The 21,122-nt window shown below is 40.3% G+C and overlaps 1 protein-coding gene and 1 long non-coding RNA gene across 15 annotated transcripts in view; one reads left to right on the forward strand and one right to left on the reverse strand.

The window, feature by feature from the left end:
* The window catches only part of ARHGAP15 (Rho GTPase activating protein 15), a 371,887-nt gene that overhangs the window by 63,462 nt on the left and 287,303 nt on the right, over positions 1-21,122 (forward strand). The window lies entirely within an intron of this gene.
* LOC128422320 (uncharacterized) lies at positions 14,030-20,711 on the reverse strand. Its single transcript, XR_008332478.1, has 3 exons — positions 20,309-20,711; positions 15,384-15,406; positions 14,030-14,232 (listed from the first exon to the last, which is right to left on the reverse strand). It is a non-coding gene; the product is annotated as an uncharacterized LOC128422320 (long non-coding RNA).

Here is a 21,122-nt window from a genome sequence, read left to right on the forward strand (position 1 = left end):
CTCATGCTTGTGCAGAAATGTTTGCCAGATTGTGGAAAGCATTCATAGTTTTCTACTGTGAGTGGGGTCTTTTTACACAGGAAAAAATCATGCTGAGGAAAAAACATTCCTGTGAAATTCACATTTCCTTAAAGCTTCAGAGAAATGTGGTGACTATAACAAGCTCTGTACAGGTTGTATCCTACAGATGCTTCAGAAAGCTTGTGTATATGTTAAAGCCCCAGGTTCCTGCACACCTGACATGATCCATGGTGGCAGTGTTTCTGATATGATAATGGGTGCCATTAGGATAAATAACTCAAGAAGCTGTAGCTAGAACCTGCTTGCTGCAAAAGAATATCTCTTGGGATACCTTTACATAATAGGCTTTCTCTATTGCCTAGAGCAATAGCTACTGAGTTCTAGAGCACTGCCAAAGTGATGCAGGTTCCATTTATCTGGTATTTAACTCATTTTATGCCATCCTGTACTAAGAAACAGTTAGTTACCTGTTTTTCTCACTCACCAGAGAGAGAATCCACTAAAGGAGGAAGCTGGAAGTTACTTAGAAGTACATTTTGTATTCCTTATGAGGTGCCACATGAGTCTGGTACAATAATTATATGTTGCATACACCACTTTAAGGTTGCAATCCTATATTCACATACTTAGGAATAAGCCCCATCAAACTCTGTGGGTCTTACTTCTGAGTAAATATATATAAGACAGTAAGTTAATTGTTCAACTAGCTTGATACAGTAGTCCTTATAGCAACCCTGTAAATTAGGCTGTATTGTCGATAGCTTGAATGAGTTAACATTAGAGGAAAATTCTGAAACTGGATCATAGCTCAAGCTCAAACTAGCACATGGCACGCAGTCAGTCATATGCATGACTTTCCCCATTTTTAAAAAAAGCCAAGGGTTAACTTTGGAAACCTAAGCAGACAGACAGTGGTGGCTGGTGCTCATTGGGACTGGTAGGGTGGGAAGCAGGGAGGTCAGTGACAACAAGAGGCAGGGACAGGGACAGGTGGAGGGCTGTTCCAGTAATCCCGGCACACATTCAGTGACATGTCCAGTGAGGAACAGGCCTGCTAACTAAAGCACCAACAGACCTGCTGGACGTACCCCTGGCAGTTGCCCATTCAACATTAGTAGGAAAGGGGGGTTTTGAATGTAGAGATGCATACATAGCACCATTTTGTGCAAAGTTGAATCCTGGTTGTTCATGGTTCTTGCCTGTGTGGAAGAGCTTTGCTATATATGTATGCTCCCTTTTCCTTAAATGCCAAATATGTGGCCACTGGAGGCTACTAGATGCAACCCCAGTTCCCCCACTAAAACATTCAGTCAAACAGCTGTAGTTCTCACGAACTATCTGCTTGGTTGGTTTATTTTGTTAATTAATTAGTTCAAGTGCATCTTGGTAGCATGCATAGTGCCAGCAACAAGCAATGTCAATTAAGCATACAAAGGCTTTAACTGGTACAGGTGCACATTATTATCATAAAATGCAGACAAGCAGTTAACAGGAAGAGACAAGCAAGAATAGACTGGAAATTGGGAGATACTTTATGTTGAGATTTGATCAATAAGTCAGTCCCAGTCTAGGAATCAGGCAATGTCCACATTCTGTGAATGTGATGTGAGTGTGTGTGTGTGTGTGTGTAAGTAATAGCTACACAAATGTCCATGGTAGGATAGCAGATCACATTTACAGCATGCATGAAAACATTTTGTATGAAATACACCTAAAACACGCACTTCAAATACAGCTTTACTTCCTTATAATTTTAGAGTGAATACTTTTGAAACTATGTAGTATTTGAGTTCATTCACCTTTTTCTTATCTTCATACTGGAAACACTAGCTTCCTTTAGTTTTTAAAAAATTTGCCTAGTTAATTGATGTGGAAGAATACTATCACCATGACATGTGTCTCTTCACATGTATTAATCATTATCATTTAAAAAATACATATACATCCTTAAAGTTTTATTCTGAGTTTTAAAAAACCTTCTGGAAATGCCATAGAATTGCAGATCTGATGATGATGTGTAAAAATGGAACATGGATGCAGAAATTTCATGAAGTAGATTTTCCGCTTTGATGCTTATATGAAAAGACATCTCAAGATGACTGAATGTTTTCATCTGCTATACAAACCACTTCCTTCAAAAATCAGCAGTGGTGCAATACAATTTACAACACAATCCTACACATGTCTATTTAAAAGAAATGTGTATACGACTTCTAGGTAAACGTGTGTAGGATTGCAACTTTAGTGAATTATTTACTTCTTAAATGGTAATCACATTGTCTCACCCCCCCTTCCATTTGTCCAGAGTTTTGAGTTTAATTGGATAGTGTGGTTGGAAGAAGGAGGCTACTTTTGGAATGAATATGTTCAAAAGCTCCACAGTGTTGCTATAGTTCTCTCCATGGTCCTCTTGATTCTGGCTGTGGCCTTCTTTGAAATTAAACAACATTTGCAAACAGTCTTTTACATCTGTTTTATTTTCCACTTGTTCTATAACTGAAGGTGTTTCTTCTGTGGCTTTACTGTCCGAATTTTATACTCACATGTGATGAAAATATCCAATAATTTGGAAGTGTGTCAGCTTCCCTTTAAAGCTTCCATTCTAAGAACCAAAAGTTGAGAATGTTACATTTTGTAACATTTTGTAAAAAAAATTGCAACGATGTCTACCATTTCATTACATTCATTAGCATCAGTGTGGCAACTTCAGCTTTAATTTTTCAGAATCTATGGTGCTTGGAAAAAAATTAAGCTCACCAGAATGTCTTAGGTGTATATCTTTAGTGACCTGCACACATTTTGATAAATTATTAGAGAATAACATTCTTTCTTGCCACTTTTGAATTCTTGCAGCTGAGGGCACAACCTGTGTTTATTATTATACTGCAGAAATTGAGGGGCACTGAAGATGGAGACAGCTCCCTGTTTCATCTTCACCAGGAGCATGAAAAAAAATAAGAAAGAAGCAACACCCTTAACTTTTCACTTTATGTATCAAAAATAGATTCCGTGTTGTTGAGCTCAGGACTCCCATTGCAAATAAACAAACATAACACTCGTACATCTGCCGTGCCTAACGTAGCAAAGGCTATGAATAACTTTCACAAATAAATCTGATATTTTCTGGTGGACCATATTGCATCTTCTACTTCCTCCCCCCTTTTTTCTATATTTCGTGTGTGTTTATGAATAACTGCATCCTTTTTAATTGGTGGGCCAAGAGGGATAGTTATCCTTGGGCATCTCAGATTGGTTCAAGTATCTGGAATTGCCCCCCTTTGGCGCTGCATTTAAATGTGCTAAAAATTGCTTTGCATGAAAATATGTTCATATGCATATTTTTTCTCTCTTGCCATTGCCAACCTCCCTCTGTATATCATACCAAAAGCTGCATTCCAGATGGGGTAAGAAGGCTCTGTTGCCTCTGTACCAAATCAAGATTTGCATCTGAGTTATATTGTGTCACATGCAAAAAAACAGGACCAAGCAAGTTAAGCAAAACAAATATGAGCCCGGTCATATGAAGTTGATATGATTCTTAATGATCTGTGCTTCAACAGAAGATGTTGCTTTCTGCAAAGAGATTATACCTACCCAAAGGACAATAATATCAGTGGTTTCTTTCCAAGATGGCCTTGGCATCAATGCACTTCCAAAGTGATACTTGGTTGGTTGAAGTCTGCACTGAATAGGGTTAGAGTGTCCCATAGCAGTGACTGATGTCCATTGAAACTGGTGGAACAGATTGCAAGGAGCTGAAATAGGTGGCACCATTGCCATTGAGTGACAGAGCCAGCTAATTCTAGATTTGTCCCCATCCACCTCCCTGCTGAGGCTGGTGGCGCAGTCTCCACAGGTGTCACATTTAGAGTGTGTAATAGTCGTTGCCTAGAGGATAAATGGCAGAAAAGATTGTTGTTGGTGCTGAGCAGTGCTGATATCCTGCAGGGATGTTCTCCAGGTTTAAAACAATAAGGACTCTTCATTGAGTACAGTGAGATATTGAACTTCATTTGTTAGCCTTGTAGAATCGGCACTAATCCCTGTCATGCGTTTCATATTATGCATGCACGTATATTTTTGCAAGATTGCCAGGCTGCATTTTAGCCACTTTTTAAAATTCAGATTTTCTCCCCTTGACATTAATAATCCACTTATGTGACAATTGTGCAATGCCTATGATGGGGAAGATAATCTAATTTACAATCAAAGTGTATCAATGAATTAATCCCAAAATAAGGTCCTTTACAACATAACTCTGGTACTGTTTGCTTGCAAAGGCATTCTATAATCATTTTCTCATACAGTGATACCTCTGGTTACATACTTAATTCATTCCGGAGGTCCGTTCTTAACCTGAAGACCACTTTAGCTAATGGGGCCTGCTGCCGCCGCCGCGTCGCGTGATTTCTGTTCTCATCCTGAAGTAAACTTCTTAAACTGAGGTAATATTTCTGGGTTAGCAGAGTCTGTAACCCGAAACATATGTAACCTGAAGCAGATGTAGCCTGAGGTACCACTGTATTCCAGGAGGTAGAAATGTCAGTGTCCTGTAACAACCCCTCACCCAACCACCAAAGAAGTGCCCCCTCCACACCTTCCACCCTGGCCAGCAGAAGCTAACAGGGCTTCAGATGTGGTGACAAATCTGCTCCCTCAAGTTAGGATCGTTCTGTTATCATACCTTTCAGACCAGCAAATGTATTGTGGCTTAAGCATTCAGAGTGTGCTCCACAAAAGCTTATATAACCCTGTATCTTCATTAACATTTCTTTCAGCATCCTCAGAACTACTCTGATGGTGGTGCAGTGGGACAGTGCATCTGGCTGTTAACCAGAAGGTTGGTGGTTCAAGCCCACCCAGGGACAGCTGTGAGCAGGGATGAGACCCTTGGGGTCCATTCCAACACTACAACTTAATGATTCTTTTGAGGCAGATCACTTACACACCTATTTAATATATATTGAATACTGAGACTTGCTCTCAGATTATTCAGGTTGCTAATAGATCTCTCTGTTAAACAAATTCAGCTTCTTCCTCTCTCACCTATCACTTTGCAAATTAAAATATGGCAAATGTGTGAGAACTATTCGCTCACCTCTGAGAAATAAACACACTACTTTTAAAAGACTTGTGAATAGTTTCCCAAATATTTCATTCTGAGTGTTTTAATGACAAAAAAATTCAGGAAATGCCTAACTGAAGCAAGGGTGTGGTCTTACTATAATATCAAAGGTTATACTTATGCCAAAGTTCCTTAAAGATAAAATGTGTATTTGTTTTGACTGTCAAGACGTCGCCTCTCTGTGGTGATTTTTCTGTTCCAACTGAGTCAGCTCTTGGGGAAATGTACCTCTCAAACAAAAGGCCAGCAAACCAAACTACAATTAACTACCACTCATGGGAAATTCCATAGTGGCGTGTAACAGGCATTTGAAAAATCTACACCTTCTGAGAAAGAAAAGGCAGGAAAATTCTGTCAAACAATTAATCTGATGGGCATTCCCAAGACTGGGAAAACAAGTCATCTGTCAGAAAAAATGCTGGCCCTGAGTTTATGAGAGAGTACAAATAAAAATATAATTTTGATCCTGTGCATTACTGTTCTATTTTTTCCTGCCCTTAGACCAGGGGTTGTGGTTTGGGAACCAAATAAGAGACCGAATCAAAGCAAAGTTGAGGAAAAGGGATTATAAAGTTTGGCAATCTTGACAAGACAGGATAAGGCAGAAATTTGTCAGATGGGACTGATTTAGTTTCAAGTCAGAACTAAATTAATTTAAGCTTATTTCAGGCATTGTATCTTTTACCTTTCAATGCAATTTGGATTTGTCTACATGAGTAGCTGTCCTGAGACTGTATTTCCATAACTCACCTGGACCTCAGATTTAAGCCCCATGTTATTCACATATAGAAAAGGGTAAAATGTGTAGAAAGGGGTTGTGGGGTCACTCCTTTGGCCCTGCTCCTCTGCATGGCTCTTCCTGCCTATTTTTCCCCACCACCCATGTATTAGTTTGGATATTTGAGGCACGGAAACTTTTCAGTGTAGACCTCTACATGCTCTTGATGGGGTTACACTTCTTCTGAAGGAGCGGGTACATAACTTTGTGCTACTTTTGGATCCTTTGCTGTCACTTGAGGCTCAGGTGGCCTTGGTGGTGCGGAATATCTTCCATCAGTTTCGGCTGGTGGCCCAGCTACACCCATATCTGGGCAGGGATAACCTGACTTCTGTTGTCTATGCTCTGGTAACCTGTAGCCTGGATTACTGTGATGCGTTATACGTAGGCTGCTTCTGAAGATGGTTCAGAAACTTCAGGTGGTGAAGAACTGGTCATCAGGTTGCTCACTCTGGGGCAAGATGGTTTGAGCATATTACAGTGATTCTGGCCTGAATGCATTTGCTGCCATTTAGCTTCCAGGCCCAATTCAAAGTGCTGGTTTTGACCTATGAAGCCTTAAATGGCTCAGTGCTACAATACCCCAAGTACCGCCTCTCCCCATATCTAAGGCCCTTCTTTGTGTGCCTCCTCCATGTGAGGTCCCGAGGGTGAAAACAGGCCTTCTCTGTAGTGGCTCCATTTTGTGGCATGCACTCCCCAGAGAGGCTCGCCTGGATCTTCATTATATATTTTTAGGCTCCAGTTGAAAACATTCCTCTTCAACTACGCCTTAGGCTGATAAATAACCTATAGCCTTTTAAATGTGTTTGTGGGGGGAGGGGAGGGAGGCAGGGTGTTATTTTCTTGTTTCTGTTTTAACTATTTGTGCTTTTATCTTGTATTTTTATCTTGTGAACCACCCTGAGATATTCTGATGAAGGGTGGAATATAAATCTAATTAATACTAATGCTAATGCTAATACCGGTAATAATAATAATATTGGCACCCTGAAAGCACAGCCTAAAGTATACTGCAATAGAACCTGCAACATCTGTTCTTAGAATGGGACAACTACTTATGGCAACTGTGTTAATCTTGAATGAAATAATACTATTTGAATGTGGGAAGCTTGATTGCTATGTGAAAAAAGTGAATTCCATGAGTTATTGGATGTATTTATTCAGTTGTTAGGAAATAGGTTGAAAATAAAACTATACAAGTGGAGGGAGTGTTGTTGCACTCAGGCCCTGTTTGAGAGCACCCTATGTATGGGCATTTGGTTGGCCACTGTGAGTGCAGGATGCTAGGCAAGATCAGTCTTTGGCCTGATTCAACAGGGTTGATCTTAGGTTGTAAAATTACCACACTTCCCAGTGACGTGATTTCAGTGCTTTGACATGAAATGCATTTGACATTTGAAAGCAGCCCTAGGCCTTGTTCACACATTATCACCTGAGGGAGCAAGCCGCAGACATCTGCCCTATTCCAATACAGCTCCATTTTGGGGTGAGGTGGAGAAAATGGTATAACATACACACCAGAAAAACCTGTGATGAAACACATAATAAATATATTTTCTGGTTTAAGTTCTTTCCTCAATAGTCCCATCTTCTGTGCAAATTACTGCTACTAGTAGTAGTACCACTACTCGTCCTTCAGCAGCAGGTCCTAGGGAGGGTTACAACAATTTAAAATTCAGTTAAAACAGATAACCGCCACAGGAATAGCGTGGTAATGGGTTATTGTTCTCCAAAACATTTCCTTCTAAAGTTATTTGCCTACCCTGTCTACATTATGCCCCTGTCTTTGCACATAAATAACATTTTTCACAAAAGGTCTGCTGTTTGCTGACAACCACATAACCTGATGGAAAGCTAATAATGCCCAAGGAGGTTTCATTTGATGAATTCTGTTAGTATCACACATTTTTAATTTTTTCTTAAATATCTGGGTCATTTCACTGCTCTTGTATGTCTTTCTATGAGATGTTTCAAATAATTAAAATATTAGGCCAAATGATTTATTTCCCAATAAACAATCTCTTACAATATTTAGAAAAGCCCTGCCTCCCCCCACTTTTTTTGGGTAAAGTATCATTAAGTTTCATTCTCTCTTCTTTTGTTTTTGAAATGTTAACTTATTAGTAACAAAAACAATGATATCAGACATTTACTGCTTTTCCTTCCTGGAGTCTATATATATGCAGGTGCCAGTAACACAAGTTTGAAATAAGTCTCCTAATTCTAAGCTGTACAGTTAATAGAGTTATATGGGGAGTGGTAAGAGAGCAGAGACATTGATATAATAAATGTTTACTGAAACTTTATTAAGCATATACCAGGGGAGATTGTTCTGATTTCTAGGGCATTTAAGGACTTGCTTGTTCTTGTAAAACAGGAGACAGAATGAAAACAACAACCAGAATGCTAAGAAGACAGATACTTCTGAAGACAGGGGATGCATTTTAGAGTTCTGCCTTGCTAAAAGGTGTAGCAGTACTTTTTTGATTAAGTGTGCAAACATGCAAGTTGGTGCCCAGGTTTCTGTAACAGCAGACATTCTTGATAAAGGGTGGGGAAGATTGATACAATTCCCTTATTCACACGGACTGAGGAGAGACTGTTTCAAACTGAATGCAAGCAGTCTAAACCTGCACTTAATACTTACTTGACTGGGTGTCTTCCCTTGGGGGTGACCTTCATGCAGTTCTTTTAGTGTTCATGAACTCGTAGCTTTGAATCTTCAAGTTCCTCTTGTCCTTTCAAACTCCCCAGTCAGTATTCCATCTTTTTCATTCATTTTCTGGAGTCCCTGTCTTAGAACTCAAAAGCCTATTTAGCATTTACATATCACTCCATATATTTTCTCTCAGTAATCCTTTCAACAACCCGGTAAAGTAACTTCGTATTAGAATTGTCAGGTTTGTGAAACTCAACTTTGTGAGTTGTGGCTGAAGCAAGGTTTGAACTGGGGACATCCTAGTGCATAGCTCAGACTCTCGTTATCTTGGTAAAGAATTTGGCTTGGCAAAGCCAACACATGAGCACACATATACTTGTAGTACTCATGATGAGCATCAGATACTTCGGGAATTGCATGCCCCAAAGTTCCTTGCTGATCTAATCATAACCAGAAAATCAGTTTAGTTTCTGAACTGGAAATGGACTTCACTGGGAGCATGACACTCCATCTGTTATGCAGCCAAGCATCAGCAGCGAGGAAATAATATTGTGAGCCAGGTAAATATGAACTAAATATCAGCCACTATGTGTCCCCAGCTCTCCTGCTCAAAAAAGCCAAGAGCTCTAGCCTGGGAGAGTACAAACAAACAACAGTCAGATTTTGGACCCATTTGGGTCCCTATAAACACTTTCTCATGCATATGACCCAATTAAAGCTATGTGACACTTCCAGGTTGAATAGCTAACCAGCCATTATTTGCGAATGACATCCCTTACCTCCCTTATCTTGTCCCTCTTCTGGAATGTATGAACTGCTTGGGAGAGGGGCAGAGTCGTGTCTGATTTGGGTCAGATATGAAGAAGATAAGAAAATGTAGGAGTCTCTCCTGCTGCTTGGGAGATGATTGGCATCCGTCAGTCTTGGAAGATAATGGAGGAATGCGCCTTTGAGGGTGAGGTCAAGCTGTTGGAAAGTTGCAGTGCTTGCTGTGGCTGCAGAGGCCAATGTGGGTGAGACATGTTTTATTACAGCTGGGGCATTTGAAAGCACCCAATTGTGCTGCTGCAGATAGCATTTCTACTCTCTGTGCTCCTCCTAGTGGTCATTTCTCCTCTCAAAAAGAAATCTCCAGCACAGGGATGTGTGTGGTGTCAGGTGCCCTGCTCACCATAGAGCTTGGATATACTTGACTCTGAAGAGTGGACGTACCGGTACAGCTTAAATTGAATACCTATCTTCTTAATTTTAAAGGAATTTAAAATGAACAATTAAAATTAAGCCACAGCAAATGCTACCAAAACTGACCATTGAATCTCAACTGCATTTTATGACCTTGCCCTGCTGAAGCTGTCTCAACATTTGGAAGTAACACCTTTGTTGCCACTTAGCTTTGCTCTTGAAATGAATGGATAAAAGCTGTTTTTAAAATACAAATAAATCCTAGAACTTCTAGAAGTGTGGCATGACAGGGGTTCTGCAAGGACTGTTCTGTTTGCCCACCAAACTCAACATTTCCCTCAGTTTCTAACTTTTTCTTACTTAGCTGTGACTAAATAAGTTATCTCAGCCCTCCAAGACCAAAGTGTTTAAGTGCAAAGCTGTCTGCAATAAACGGTTGGCTTCCCCAGTCAAGCAAGTGGTACATTAATTTTCATTGTTGCAGCAGGACTGGCTGTTCCATGGCACTCCTCATCTGTATTTCATTAAGTCACATTCTAGGGTGTAACATTGCAAGTTTGGGAATGCAGAAACAGTTCAAGGATTTGATTCTATTTGTTGTTTCAGTCCAACAGACCTTTGATCTGAAATGTTCAGATGTGCCGGGCTGTTCCACTTGAGCCACCTTTAACCATTGTCAACATAATAATAACCCTTGTTATCAAGTTGTTTGAATTAATTCTCTCGCATTGGTAAAAGGAAGCTATAATTTCACAATACTTAGGAAACACAGTATTCACTGCTACAGAGAATGTGCCTGATGATTTACTAGCAACACTACATCCTAAGTACATGGTTCAGTTATTTTGTGCCATTGGCTCAGCTGAAAAATAATGAAATAATAATATAATGTGCTTATATAGGACCCCAGCATGAAGGTTTTTTGGCACTTCACAAATATAGCCCAAAACATATGGCAGCATTGCCTACAAGATTCCTGGGCTAACAAGTTGGAAGGGAACAGGAAGAATCCCAATAACCACAAAATGAAACAGAACTGAACTTTCAATATGTTATATTGTAAGGGGAAATATTTAAACATTAAATGTAAATACATACACCACAATTATACCTACTTGAATAGCTTGTGAGACATTCAGAAGTCTAGAGGGACAAGAATGCTCTAAAATGATATTTTGCAGGGTACCGCTGGCATTGGCCAGCATGCTGATTATATCACAAATCTGGAAAACTGGCAAATCTAGGGAAACTTTAGATGTTCTTCCAGCTATGTGGAAGGTGCTTATCTGTATGCAGAATGTTTAAAATTGCTAACCACCTGGCCAAGTTATGTGAGTCTTTCCACAGAATTGGCAACTCTCTACGGGGTTCCGATTCCATGGGAAAGACCTACATGAATGGCTCTCTTCCATGTTGGTGGATCATTTAATTCCCCCTGCCCCTGGCTCTATGAGAGCTGCTCATAAATAAGCAGTATTCACACAAATAAGACAAACCATCTCATAGGCAATAAACACAATAATTTCACCTCATCCCCACCTAAAGTGTGGTGAAATCTGCCTTATGATTTGGGAGAATGATCCAGATTGCCTGGGACGAGAGAGACTTCCCTACAGTAGTTTTATGGCTTGTATAGTCAGTCTCTTTAGCTATGCAACTGTAGGATGAAAGGGTTGCAAAATAGTTATGTCGATGTGACAATCACCTGTTCTAACCTCTCACTGAAATAGTATATTTGTGTTGGGTTGTACCACTTCAGATCATGGTGGGGAAGGTCTCATAACTGAATGTTGCTCTATAGTAAAAATAATAAATAAAAAAGGGCCCTGCATAATTTTAGTTCACCCATCAACCAGGTATAAATAATATGTAACAAACAATTCTGTAATAATATATCCTCAATTTTCATTTATTTTTCTTTTTTAAAAAAAGCTGAAGAATGCTAAAATTGGGGTACAGAGTCAGCTCTACACTTTTCGTTTCCTGCTATAAATTGCTTCTCCACTTTTTGTCCACCTGCAAGCAAAAGACTAGAAGCCCCTAATTATTCTTATTGAAATAGAAGGGACACTGGAGTAATTTTAAGCAGAGAGCTGGCAGGATTGAAAATGGTTAAGCACGTCCATGTATCCACTGCCCCACTGATCCTCATCTCAGCCTCCCACAGCTACTTTTGGATGGGGCAGGGGAGGGCAAAAAAATCCATTTGAAATAATAATGGAATTTCCTGTCCTATATAGCCATGCCCTCACTCTTGCTACCTTTTTAAACTGATAAATGCCATTAACAAGTTCTTTGTTTTTCTTCAAGTGTTAATTGATGTAAGCAAAGGCTGCATTGCACCAAATCCCTCTGAAGCTTATTAAAATTAGAGATCTGCCAGATTATTCTATAGCAGGTTGAGAAGCAAGTGAACCATTGGATCCAGTTGTTCAAAAATAGCATGGGCTATATATATGTTTGTGTATGCAGTTTATTTGTTTGTTTGTTTTCAGGGTCCAGTGGCAGCAAGGCATTGAAACAAATTTAAAACAAAACAAAAAATTCAGTACTAATGACTATACTTGAATATATTTTTTCAAATGACATGGGCTGGCATATTTATGAAAGAATTAAAAATAAGAAAATAATTTCATGATGGGCATCCTAGATGGTTGGTTTAATGATTATATTTTATATTTTATTATGCTGTTGTTGGTCTGGTTGAAGTTACATGTTTTGGAATTTTAGTCTTTTTCTCATCACTACTGTCACAAATCAAAGTGTTCTGGATCTATGAGGCCATAAATGACTCAATACAGCACAATGATCCAGGTCTGAAATTGCTCTTATATGAGTGGAAGGCAATTCTTTGGGAGCAAGGAACCGCCCTTCCCCACCCCACCCCATGTCTGCAGAGCTCCTCACCCCACTACAGCACCCCATGTCACAGCCCTGCATAATTTTGATGGGTATCCTGACCCTTAGGAACAGTCTTTGGAAGGGTGCAGGAGGCTGCAGTGAAGACAAGGGGGCGATCATGTTTAATTGGACCAGACCCAATATCAGCACCATTTCTTCCTGTTGCGATCTCTAAAATCCAACAGAAGTGTGCCGTTGTGGTTAAGAGACTGCACTGCAAATCAAGAAGTCCCAGATTTGAATCCATTATCTGCCATAAGCATATCAGGTGGCTTGAAGCAACCACTGAGCCACAGCCTGCCATCTACAATATTGGAATAATTATACTGTTCTGCCTTAACAGGTTTGTTTTAGGGATTATAACAAGATAATGTACATGCACTTTTCTGAAGACTCAAGTGCTGTAAAATGTTAATTATTATTTTTTCTCGTCACAATATTCTTCCTGGGCTATGTTTGGACAGCAAGAATGCTTTCAGAATATAAGAACATAAGATGAGTCTGTTGGATTGGGCCAATGGCCCATCTAGTCCAGCATCCTGTTCTCACAGTGGCCAACTGGAGCCTGCAAAGTGGACATGAGCACAACAGCGCTCTGCTCACCTGCAGTTCCTAGCAAATGATAATCAGAAGTATAATGCCTCTAACAGGAGGTAGAACATAGTCATCATGGCTAGTCGTCGTTGGTAGCCTTGTCCTCCACAGATTTGTCTAATTGACTTTCAAAGCCATCCAAGTTGGTGGCCACCACTGCCCCATAATTTAGCTAGTCCCATATTTTAACTATGTGCTGCATGAAGAAGTACTTTCTTTTATCTCTCCTGAAACTGTTAATACCATTAATGCCAAGTCTTAAATATTATTTGCTAGGAGAGTTGCCAAACCTAAACTGGAGCATCTTTCAGGAGTTCTGTACATACACGCCTGCCTTTGTAGCAACTTTTTCTTAAGGGAGCGTGTAAAAGCTGGAAAAGAATGGGCTGGAACAGTAATTTATAATTGAAATGGTTGCACAAAACAAAAGCGGTAGGATGTGTTCTTTATGTGGAAATGTAACCCTTGACCAAATTCACACGCTTTGTGAGAACTTGAGAATATTCACAATGCAAAGCTTGATGACTCCCCATAGCTCTACTTGTCTGTACCCCTGACCAGAATAGAAAAGCTCAATTTGGAGACGTTCTTGAAAAATGAAGTGTTGGTGTTAAGCAGTATGTCTGATGTCCCTGATTCCAAATATAAATATACAGAGAATATGTATCTCCGTTACGGCTGTTTTGTAAGTCAGGGACTGTCTTTTGAAGGAGAATGGATGCCTTGGGGTACAGCATCAAATAATGAAGAGCTGGCTAAAAACAAATCAACAAATGATGCATGGCTTTATTTGTGATCATGTGGCATGTTTTGTATGCATTGTGATTTCTTCCACATAACACATTGTGTTTGTCTGAGTGATGACATCTGATGCCCTCAACCACCATTGCAAATCAAGGTTTAGGCAGACTGCTCCAGATGTGCACTGTAAGATCACTATCCTGAAGCACAATGCTCTTCTCTTCCCATCTGTAACAATATTTAACATTAACATGTCAGTACCCATTACGATGAAATTATTTCCTTTCTCATCCTCCTCATTGTCCGCAACCATCAATACTTTTTTTGTAGTTAACAAAATATGCACCATGAAAAAGTTTTCCTTCTTTAAATCATGATGTGAAAGTATATTCTACTTTAGTAGGTTGTTGTTGTTGTTGTTGTTGTTGTTGTTGTTGTTGTTGTTGTTGTTGTTGTTGTTGTTGTTGTTGTATTATGTCATTATCAGTTAAAATACTACTCAGTTTTTTGTGTTAAAAAATGTATGTTGTATTTGTTTATGCCCAATTCAAACATACTGCTGTGGTATGATGGCTGCTTTTAAATGGTTGGGACTCTGCATTTACACCTGCAACTTATGTGGATGTTTAATGTGATAAGTTCCTTAGGAAAGATGGTTCTCCTGTGGTACCTTGCACATGATCTACTCAAACCAGGTTGCTGCCAGTTGAAGTGTCCCTGTGTAGCATGGATGGAACTTTCCCCCCAAAAGAAAGTGGTGATGCTGCTGCAATAAGTATGCAAGAATTGAGGTACAATTGATTTTTTATTTTTCCAGAGCAGCATCACCAATAGCTAGGCTTTTCTCCCCCATCTGTTAGTGCTAATAGGACTCTTGGGGCTGTTCAGTTGATATCTAAAATGTGGTTGAGATATTCTTTTTCTGTTTGTGAGGGAAAGGCCTAAAGATAATCTAATCAATGTGCAGCAAAGCAAGCTGAAGCCACTGAATTGCATATAACTTCTGATATTAACCCAATTCGGCAAACTCTATTGGGATGTTTGTTTCTATTAGGATGGACACATTCACACAGTAGTCATGTTAGTACCCTTTTCAAGTGGAATGGAATTGCTCACATTAGTCTTATAAAGTCCCGACTAAAAAGGGAAATGACATTTTGACCCTTCCAAAAGGATATGGCCAAAATTGACAACTTTATCAGAGAGGCAAGATGTGTGCTGATGAAACAGAGCATACACAAAGGTTACATTTGTGCCATCAACATCAGTAGCGTTTGAAAAAGCTAATCAGCCTAATAATTCTCAACATGGATCAGTGCAAACTGAACTGTTACTTTCAACTTAGCAGTATAAAGGCAATTTAAAGAAATCAGACTTACCATCTGTTAATGCTTGACTTTCTCTATAAGCCGGGATGACATGAGAAAATGATGAAGGGAAAAAGAATCAAGCAAAATGTATATGGGACTGGTTCAAACACTGCAGGCAAGTCAGTGCAACTTGGTACACTATTAGCCATATCCATTTCAAAGAGATAACAAAGGACTTCTTCCAATGCTTTCTGCAATCAGGACAAGGAAACTTCGGGATCTAAACATATTTTTATCTCAGCAGTATACCTTATCATTGTTTTGGGTTATTGTCTGGAGAAGGAGAATTCCTTTGCAATCAAAAATCTTGATCTTAAGAATTCTGTTCTTTACTATGATATGGCAGTATTAGCTGCTCCTTGAAACATCAGTTCAAAACAGATTTCAAGAAGCAACTCTGAACAAAGCAAACAAATCCCTATCAGCCAGGATTTGGCTTCATTTGTGCCCTAGCTTTAGTACTAGAGCTTAATCTTGAAATGTGTAAAGTGAGATACATTGCCTAGATATCACCTAAAGAAGAGTAGCCTCATAGCCATTTTAGCATCCTTTCCGGATTGTTTCTCCTGGGGGTTTTTTTCTTTCTATACTGGCCTGTAGAAAAGAATTGGTCTTTCCAACAAATTAGTCCTGCTAAGATAATATAGCACAGTTGTCCTGTTAAAAGATTTACGTGGCCAGTTAACTTTTTACAGCTAGGACTATATTATGAAAGAATCAATTGGATATTACCAGTTTTCAGGTCTCTCTCTCTCTCTCTCTCTCTCTCTCTCTCTCTCTCTCTGTGTGTGTGTGTGTGTGGTGTTTGATCAGTTCACATTTTAATGCAAACCTTACCTAAATCACAACTCCTGAATCAATAGGCAAATTGCAATGTAGCTATTTTTCAAAATGTGCACTTGAATTTTGCAATGCAATTCTTCAACCACAAAATGCATATACAGAAAGGTTTGGTCTGATCATATGCAGAACACCAATCTCTCACCATCAGTAAATGCATCTGGAACTGGAATGAGTTTTAGGCACCATGTGTTAAATAAGGCTGTCAACCTTTGAACATTATCTGTTTCACTATATCTAACTCATCCTTTTTCTTCACAAATGCAAGTCAACAGCACACCTATTTCTAGAGTGTTGTTGCCATTGCTGATCAAAATGTTCTGCCATAAAACTGACCCAGTTTATTTTAAATCTCCCGAGAGGTTAGTTTGAATCTATGAGGATCCAAATCCGTAAGGCAGAAAGTCTGCCCAATCCCTTGCTGGTGAGTCAGACTGCTTGTCTATGCTTGGCATCATAGATGGCTTGTATCAAGTCTGATGTACCTGTATGCTGTCATAGTTCCTCAGTTCATACAAGGTCATGAACAGAGAATTTACACTTACGTTATTCCACAGTACTTCTGCATACTGGGTCTTCTTCGTCAACTAATGTTATTGAGGCAGCAAGGAGATCAATGCAGTGTAAATGCACTAGAAAGTGCACTGGATTGGTTTTCCCAGTGCATTTGCACCCCAGTGACTTCCCAATTGCCTTCCTACTCCCAGTAAACAGCAGCAACTCAGCTGTCAGGAGTAGACCGGTGAAATCCACTACCCCATCATGCTGTCTACTACTGAGTATTGACCAGGAGGTCCTGTTGAACTAAATAGTGAAGAAACAGAATAAATTAGGGACCCTATATTGGACAACAATAAACCTAAAGCAGCACTAGTTGGAGGTGAGTGTAGCAGCAGAAGGGAGCTGTAGCAGAATATAGTCAGCATTACTTGATAATGAACTGCCAATGAAGAGTTGGGCAAAAAAGATTCCTGCATTGCAGGTATCATTACCAGACCACCCTTTCCAACTCTACAATTCTATCTGAAGTCTCACTCATGCTAAGAACTACAATGCAGAGTGTTGGTTGACAACGTTAGTTGATGAAGAAGGCACAGCAGACAGAAAGTACTATACTTGGATTGACTGTGCTGGTGTATTTACACCATGTTGCCCTCCCACCCTCCCCCTCACCTCTCAGTGAGCAGCAGCAGCTTAGTGGTCGAGAGGTCATGTAGCCATAAAGATAGACCTAAGATGAAATATCAGTGATTAATGGATCTGATGAGATAATAGTATCTAACACTAAAATAAAATCAATAAGTGGGTATCTTAACTCCAACCAAATCAAGTTAACATAACCATTTGGGTGAAAAGATTACCAGAATATCACGAAGATACGACTTGCCTCACCATGGATTTTACAGAGAAAGTGGGAGGGAATGTTAAAATTGATGGGTAAAATATTGGGGAAAGCCACTTTACAGCAGCTATTCAACCTCAGAAATGGTCAAGGAGGGGCACAGAAAGATTGGTAACACTGTGCTGGGAAAAGTTATGTCAGCTGATATTCTGTGTTCCTCATAACTAAAAGTATCCAAATCTCCATTTTGAATGGGGTTAGCAGCACCATTCAAAAAAAATGTCCTGATCGCTTCATAGTTAAATTTTGTAGTTCTTCTGCCTTTAGTTGACATTTAGAGAAGTTTGTAATAAAATCTGTTGACTCCTTTGTGTGTAAAGAAGGAATAGAGGAAAAGGTAGCACTACTGTGATCTGCAGTTTTGTATTCATGCCAGTGGGGCTTAATTTCATGCAACCTCTTTATACAATAAAATCAACTCAATTCCAAGCATTCCATACATAAAAATGTGGTATATTTAAATATTTATCCTGTTAATCAGTCTATCAACAATGTCTATTTAGGTCTTTTCAAACAAAGTAATACCATAGTAGACGATTTAGAAATAAGAAAAGGGGGGGGGGGATCACATACAAAATAAAGAGAATAAACATGAGTACCTTAAGGTAAAACCTAGTGAGGACTCCTTTATAGTTCTAAACCTGCTGGTCCGGATAATGATCAAAGGCTATGAAAGTCTCATATTCTATACTACTTAGCCATGCCTGCTTAAAAACATCTAAGGGGAACATGCATCAGAAATGCATGTCAAGAGAGGTAAACCTCTGCTTAGGATTTTTATGGGTTGTTGGTTTTTTTCTTTCTCCCTTCTCATAATACCAGAACCTAGGGTCACCCAATGAAACTGAATTCAGAATAGGCACAGCACATAGTTATGGAATGTGGTACTCCAAGATGTCATGATTGTCACCAACTTAAATAGATTTGGAAGTTAAATTCATGGAGGTTGAGGTTATCAATTGACACTAGCCATGATGGCGATGGCTATATGCTACACCCTAGGATCAGAGGCAGCATGTCTCTGAATACCAGTTGCTGAGAAAGAACAGTGGGAGCAACCTGTGTGGCTCTCACAATCTGCTTGTAGGTTTCCTATTGACATCTAATTGGTCACTGTGGGAGAAGACGAAGAGGAGGAGTTTGGATTTTTTATCCCACTTTATCACTACCCCAAGGAGTCTCAAAGCGGCTAACAATCTCTTTTCCCTTCCTCTCCCACAACAAACACTTGGTGAGGTGAGTGAGGCTGAGAGACTTCAAAGCAGTGTGACTAGCCCAAGGTCACCCAGCAGCTGCATGTGGAGGAGCAGGGAATCGAACCCAGTTCACCAGATTACGAGTCCACCGCTCTTAACCACTATACTACACTGGCTTTGATCTGATCCAGTAGTGCTCTTCTTACATTTTTGTTGGGTCTTAGAAGGTATACCATTCAGTTCAGAATTATTTCCCCAAAAACAACTAGGGTAAAATCTAAAACTCCATATATGCGGAAGCTTCCGTTTCTCTTCCGTATACCTGATTCAGGGAATGCTGAATATGGTATAAGGTTGCAGGCGTGCTGCTGTACTAGTGGATAGCATTCAGGCTGGGTCTACATTGGTCTTTAAAACGTTGATCTTTAAAATATCACAGGTTAGTGCTGCCTTACATCTGGAAAATCCTGGACATGGCCAGGATTTGGCACCCAAAAATGGTGCCCAGGCAGAATTTTCAATTCCCGTTGTAAATGTCCACTTTCTCAGAGAACCATTCATTATCTCCCTCCCTCCCCAACCCTGAAGCCTTGCTAAGCCGAGCCATGTTGAAAGCCAAGGCACAAGGCAGGAAGCTGTGCATGAGAGGGAGCTTTGGTCTGGCTGGAAACTTTGTGAATTCTCCCTGCACCCCTCAGTTCCCAGCCAAGCGGGTCCCCTGGTCATGAGGGATCCAGCCAAGAGGGCGCCCTGTGCATGCCAGCCTGTGTGTTTATGTGCTGCATGTGTGTGTGCATGTGTGTGTGTGTAGGAGAGAGAGGGAAAGTGTAGGAGGGAGGGACCTGAGAGACAGGCAGCCACCTCTCAGCACCTAACTGTCATGACTCCTCGATCCAAGCCCCCCAGGAGAATATCAGTATGAGTCTGCCCTCCCGGCTCCCTGCCCTTCCTCCCCTGGTGCACCACCTCTGCAACCCGCCTCCTCTCTCCCCTCTCATTTTCCATCCAATGATCCCTCCCCCCCACTACCCTTGTTCTGCCTTTTGAGGGGCTCCCTCCAGGAAACGAGGGTATATTTGGCCCAGGTAGACCCACCTTTCCTTCAACTGGGACTTAAAGATTTAATTCTCCCTCTCCCGCCTTCACCCACATCTCGCTGGGCTCCCTGAGTTTTCCCCCCAAACAGGTTTTCCTCTTGCTGCAGTTTCTGATGCTCGCCCTCCCTTTCTCTGCTGCTGCATTCCCTTGCCCCCATCCCAGCCTCGCACCATTGCATGGCTTTTTCAGTCCTTTGTCTCCTGCCTCCTGTCTGAACACCGCCCCCAGCACCCTCTTGTCCTCCTCCAGATCCCTCTTCCATTCTCTCTCTTTCTCTCGTCCCCTCCCCAAGGGAAGGGAGAAGCAGCCAGGTCTCACTTTGGAAAAGAGTGCCAGGGCTGTGGGAGCATGTAAGAGCCCTTGGAAATATGGCAACCTTATCACAGGTGTTCCCTTACCTTTAACATGCAGTTTCCCTGTTGTGGTGGCCAGTTGCTCTGCAGCACCCTCTGATGTCATATTTTAATAAGGCATTAATTAACATTATAATGTTATAACCATGAGGGTAGGTCCGCCCTCCGTCTGTAAGATTCTGAACTTGTTCATGAGGTACATGTGGTTCTGCCTTGGTGGATGGAAATTCTTCTTACCCTCCACCCCGCTCCGGAAGTAGCTTTTGTTGTTATTGCTATGTTTTTTTTACACCTGGTTTTGTACTGAAGTTGCATCCCCTAGATTGGAATGTATGCATACAGAATTTCCCCAGTGTTCTGTCATAAGAGAAAACAAAGGAGCCCCTGAGTGTATGGATCACTGCATAAACATTCTCATGCACTGTTTCCCCATTTCCTTCTCAAAAAATTAATTTACAGCAAAAAGTGTTTGGTATAGAAGATGGGTAAAACATATTAGGCTCCGTCACAAAGGCATGCTTCTCTCAGACACCGCCTGTTTATGACTTCAGCATGAATCGAATCAGTTTTGTTTTCCTTGTGATAATTAAGAGTCACCCTATAACAGATAAGGTGATAGGGTGGAGGTCTGAATTCTGTGACATCAAAATATTTCTTTTAACTTATCAACAGTGTAGTGATTAAGTGTCAATCAACCTTGTTGAAACCTTATGCATTAAGGATGGACAAATCACTCTATTCACTTTTGCCTTCCCCCCCCCTTAAAACTATTTTATTCTGTTTCTACTTCAGTCTGCAATTGGTTTGAGAAATGTGGATTTTAAAAGACATATTTCTCAAAATACACATTTTTGGACAC

Source organism: Podarcis raffonei, chromosome 1 (genome assembly GCF_027172205.1).
Source record: "Podarcis raffonei isolate rPodRaf1 chromosome 1, rPodRaf1.pri, whole genome shotgun sequence".
Lineage (NCBI taxonomy): Eukaryota > Metazoa > Chordata > Lepidosauria > Squamata > Lacertidae > Podarcis > Podarcis raffonei.